The sequence below is a fragment of the Halyomorpha halys genome, unplaced genomic scaffold (assembly GCF_000696795.3).
Source record: "Halyomorpha halys isolate HHAL.00 unplaced genomic scaffold, Hhal_1.1 Scaffold202.1, whole genome shotgun sequence".
Classification (NCBI taxonomy): Eukaryota; Metazoa; Arthropoda; class Insecta; order Hemiptera; family Pentatomidae; genus Halyomorpha; species Halyomorpha halys.
Genome location: NW_027116652.1, coordinates 398,754 through 404,579, shown reverse-complemented (window position 1 = coordinate 404,579; position 5,826 = coordinate 398,754). Strand labels below are relative to the sequence as shown.

Sequence of the window (5,826 nt, the reverse complement as noted above, 5' to 3'; positions counted from 1 at the left end):
TTATTATTTTTTTATACATTAAAAACAAATAAAAATATTTCTAGAAGTTCTAAAGAAATGTCAGTTATTCGTACGTTTTATGTTAAAACTGTGAATTTTTTTTTTGAAGAAACGCAAGTTCGGGAATTATGATTATGTGGACGATGCCATTAGGAATATGTTGAAGGATGCATGACGACAATATTGTAATTGGGTATTGACAAGTTGACAAGCTATTTAGTGTGAATCATTCTGAATTCTTTGCCTGCATTGTCACAAGCCTCAATCCTCATCGGACAAAATTGAATTTATTTATAAATTAGTGATTGAATGTGATTTGTACGTTATGTAATAAATCTATTTTAATATGATTATCATTCTTATTAATAGTTATCATTTGAATAAAAGTTTCTTGGTTTTTTTTGTTGTTGTTGTTTTTTATACCTATTTCACCTAATTTATGTCTTACCACTAAAATAATATAATTCTAGAGTATTTTAAGAAGCAGCTCAGTACTGCTATACAACTGTATGAAAAAATATAAACAGCAAGAAAATGTTATGTGGGTAATATTACATTACCATGATGCAGTTTTGTGGGGAACCAATCAATTGAAAAATTTATGAGCATTTTTTCTCCATCAAAATTCTAAATGTTTATCACTAAATATGTGCTTCTTCTTGAAAAAAAAAAATACTTTATCATATACTCTGAGTAAATTCTTGTGAATTTTACTCCATTCGTGGTCTTTAATTTTGTTTTATACATTTTTGGTCTACCTGTAACCCAATATCCCACAAGACTCGGAATACACACTATTTATTGTCTAGAAGTACCAGAACCAAAATAGCTTAATTTTTTATTTTAATAATAAAGATTGTATACATCGCATCATCGGAGCCCCCTCCATTATCCGTTTAGGTAGATTTTTTTGTTAAGCTTCTTGCTTAGACAGGTAGAGAAACTAGCTTTTGCCCAGAATGTTGGATAAAAATTGAAACATTAGATTATTAAATTGTAAACCATTTATACATGAAAACCTATACAATAAATGAATAGTGATGACTATTCTTTAGAATTACTCTATATTTTAAATTGAAATGCCTAAATAAGGGGTGGTGAAATTTGCCTCAGCTCAGGGTGGCTGAAAATCATCCCCCCCCCCCTAAAAAAGTGCACATTACTAAACATTTCTCAGCTTTTTTCACCATTTTCCATAGCAGCAAAAGCAAAGTAAGTAATTTAAAACAAGGATGTTGGGGAATAACTGCTTGAACCTCGAGAAATATATTTCTCATCGTTGATATTGTGGTTTAAAAAAAAAAAATGTATTTCAGCAGTTTTCTGGATTTATTTCTCCAATGCTTTTTATAACGGTTTACCGCTGAAAATTAATAATCTTAACCATTTCTAACTTATACTGTTGGGTTTGCAATGGTTATAAAGCTGTATAACCAATCGTTTTTATTTTTATTTATTTTCAAGCGAAGAAAGCAGTTTAAAAATGCAGTAATTTGAAAATAAACTGGAATCAGATACTAAAAAACCTACCCATTCTCCTGCAACTTGATGCTAAACGCTGAATATGTGCCCTTGATTGCAAGAAATGTGGAAACATAAGTGCTCTATTAAGCAGTGCTGTCCTTTGGATGCATTTAGAAATCTTGATTTTTAGGTTAATATACAAGTGATACAAGATTTTTGAATATAATAAGTAATGTAGACTTCAATCCGCTAGTGCTGCAGTATCTAGATTGTCCACTAGCAAATATTACCAGTATCTAGAGGTTACCATACCACATACATAGAATGTCGTATAGAATTCTTAATTAAGATTATTTTAAATTTAAACGACTACTGTACCATGCCAGTGTTCCTAGAGAACTATAATTAGCTATATTCTTTATGACCGGAAATTCCTTAGATCGGAATAGACTGAACGCAAGAACAATTGGTAGCGACTATCTCGTAATTTGCATAATAAGTTAATGTCATAATCTACCTTTGGCTAAGTCGTATGCGTTTTACGTCCTCGATAAAACTGCGATAATATTGTTGACCGTTCTACAGGTCCTAAATATTAACATTTGGTTAAAGACTTCAGTGGCGAACGAGGAACGAAAGTCATCTTCAGCACATATTTGATTGTTAAGGTAATAAATTCTTATATTGGTGGATCGTATGGTTTGTAATTCATAATTAACATATATTATACCTTTTAGAAGCATATTTTTTCCAATACGTAACCGTTTTTTTCCAGCAGGTAGTCCGCCTGTTTCTTATATTTTTCTGTAGTAATCTTTTCTTTTAAATTTCACTTAAAGTTGTTTTTTCCCGATGTATGATTTTCGGTGCATTAAATTTAAATTTATGAACTGTTTGTTTAAAATGTGTGCTTTTAAGTATAGGCCTAAAAGAAGTAAAAAGGGTAAATTTCGAGGAGATTATTACTGAATAAGTACCTCAATATAAATACCTTGGTATAGATTTAAGTTCATCGTGACTTTTTAACCGTGCCATGAAACATATAGTTGCTGTGCGAATAAATACAAGTTAGGTACTGCAAGCAACTACTGTGTTTACAAGGAAACACCCCACACTTTATGGTAAAACTAGAATTGGCACCCATTTCTGTAGGATATCATGTTTTAAAACAAACTGTCCTGGCTAATAAAAATACTTTACATGAGTTGTACTCGCTTCGTGAAATAATGTTATTTAAAGCTACTGCTACAGCTAGGCAGTAACAACTGTTTGAGTCTGCAATATAATTGGGTAACACAGATAAGAAAAATATTGGAGAGCTTCGGAATGTTTGATCCGATACTACTTAAGGATCCAGTAAGTATTAAAATTAGAATGGGGGAGATCTTGGAGATATATACAGAGAATTTGTCAAGGATAAAGACCTCTTGTTATTACGCGAATCGGCCTATAACCTCTGGTATGGTAGGGACTTCACTAAAACGGATGCTCCTCAAAGATCCACTATAACTCACTTGAGAATAATTGCCCAACTACGACTTTCCGGTAAATATGCAATTACTCTAAATGTCGATCCACACAAATATACTTTGGACCCACAGAAGCTTTGTCCAGATTGTGATGGAACGGCCCTGGAGGATTGTTTCCATGTTTTGACAAATATCTTATCATGAGAACCGAATCCGATGCATGCTGAAGTTAAGCGATATTAGCCGAAATCAGTTGTATGAATTTCTTTCTGTACGCTCAGAATTGGACCTTAAACTGTTTTTTATATATGTAACCCAAAGCTTTTTGCTTATAGTTTTTTTTTTTTTTGTTTTTTTTTATATTACAAAATATGAAGTGACGTTTTGTTTTATTGTTTTATTCTAACGAGTGTGGATAATCCAGCTTATATACCCAAGCTGTTTGTTAATTAATATAAACGATCTTTAACTCATCATTATTTTAAAATTACTAAAATTGACTATCTATTTAATGTACTTCACAGGCTAGCTCTATTTGTACGGGGGTTGCAGCGTAAACAAATAAATTATTATTATTTAAAATGTGTAGTGAGAGCAGTTGGGTCAGGTTCTTGGGGGTTGTTTGTTATAGAGGTACAACTATGTTTGTGTTGATACTGTTCAGAAGTCCCTGTACACAAAAAAAATATATATATATCTATAAATATATAAAAATTTATCAATATATATGTATGTATACAAATCAAGACGTCTAAGATACAAATAAAATAAAACCATAGATAACCTTTAAGTTTTTTTTTATATGGTACCCTTCCAAGTTATTTCTGATACGGGGGTCATCTACAGGGTACCACCCTATTCTAATACCATGGTGGGGAGTCAAGTTTTTATTTCCTTGAATCCCCATAGACAAAAGTCGAACTGGCCCCGCTCCTGTTCCTATGTTGTAAAGACCTAATTTAATCTTTCGATTATTTTTAGAAACAATTATCTACAGACCATTATGAATTAAGTTGTTCCCTCTAGTATACACTACCGTGTAGTGTTCAAATGATGTGAAGATAGTTGACCATGTATAATATATATGTGGAGATGGTTAGGGGTGCGGTCAGGGAATAACATAAGTAAGTTAAAAAGCTTATTTATTAATGCTTACGTTTCGGCCATGATTACTAGCCTTCATCAATCCAAAGAACAAAAAACAATGAATGAAAGGATGTATAGGATGATTAAAGTCAATAATTCCACAGAATGAAAATAGATAAATATAAATTTATGAAAGAAGTGGAAATAAAACGAAAATATATACAGGTAATTAAATATGTAAGTAAAATAACATAATCAATGAAATTAAAAATTAAAGTTCTATAATGCAAAGAAACAACGAAATATTAATATTTTAACTGAATAATAATAATGTATACTAAAGTTATGAAAAAAAAAAGAAAAGAGAACAAAATTTCTCTGACCGCACCCCCAACCATTCTCACAAAACTTTAGTTTTCTATTCATAAATTACATAATAAAAACCCACGCCAAGAAACGCAGGATGTAGTTCCTTAATACATCCTGCGAGGTCTTGGACCTTCACGTTCTATAGCAACAATAATTTTTTTTTTTAATAATTTATTTATTGTTATCTACAACTGTATACATATATACACATCAAGTAAATTTGCTGTAAGTTATATTATGAAATGATACAAACTTGTGGAGAATCTACCCATTGATAGAACTCCAAAAACATTTCTAAAGGAGAAGATCTCGAGGCCATCTTCTTTTCAGACCCCTAGGAGGATTGTTAGGTAGTGAACAAGAAGCCAGGCTAGAAACGAGTTGGTTTGGGTAGTTGGGAAGTTTATTATGGAAGGATTGGTATCTGGTTCTGCCCAAATCGGCAACATATGGGATATATTGAGGTCCTGATGGATGATTTGATTTGTGACAAAGTAAAACGCATTAAGGATTTTACGAAGGATTTCGGACTGTAAGGATTGGATCCGAGAGGAATTCGTAGGTTTAGTGGAGCCCCATAGCTCAACTGCGTATGTCCAGATAGGCCTTATAACAGTCATGTAAATCAGTCTTTTGCAATGGATTGGAAGTTTGGCATTATAGTCTCCTCCAGCAATGAAGCGCGATCCGAGGGATTGGATTAAAGAATCAAGCTGGTTGTAGGAAAGTGAATTACCAGTGGGCAGTATACAGCTTATAATATTAAATGGAAAGGACGAGTTGAAATGATTAAAGAGGTTGATTGGAACCCGTCGTGAAGCATAGGGTGCAGGATCTATTTTAATCGGTAATTGGGGTGGGTTATTTACTTGAACAGTGGAATGAGTAGGAGCTGGATGTAGATGCTGCGGAGGTAATTTGACTTTTAAAGGTAGTTGATGGGAAGGAATAGACGGACGAGGAGTTTGAGATTGAGAATAAGAGGTCTGGGGATAGGAATGGGAGGCCTGAGGGGCCTGACGTCTGCTGGTTCCTTGTGACTTCAGAAAATGGTTGCGGTCTTCTGTATTCCTGGCGGTGATGGTCTGGGACGGTTGAGACAGAAGGTTGTTGCTGGTTGAGTTGAGCTGCATTTTTCTCCAGTTCTGGAAAAGTTGCTAAATTCCCAACTTCAAGAGGTACCTGTCCATTTTTCTCAGGAATTTTTTATGCCCTATTATGGATCCTTTGCCTATAAAATTGTTATAGACCTCCCACCCTCTGTAGTTGGCAGAATGGTCTTTCGAACAGAGTGCACATTTGGCTGGCTCATCTCTTGCTTTCTGGCAGATGGTTGATGCATGGAGGCCGGCACATTTAACGCACTTGGGGTTGGTGATGGCAGTAGCTCTTTGTCTGTCCCAAGTTTTGACAGTTAGTACACTACACTATTATAGAT

General features: G+C 33.7%; 1 protein-coding gene across 1 annotated transcript in view; it reads left to right on the top strand.

Moving 5' to 3' along the window:
- The first annotated feature begins 2,071 nt into the window (after positions 1 to 2,071).
- The window catches only part of LOC106679425 (chymotrypsin-1), a 24,127-nt gene continuing 20,372 nt past the window's right edge, over positions 2,072 to 5,826 (top strand). Inside the window, exon 1 of the mRNA XM_067053384.1 lies at positions 2,072 to 2,132. The gene's annotated coding sequence lies outside the window, so the exon portion shown is untranslated. The remainder of the gene's footprint in view (positions 2,133 to 5,826) is intronic.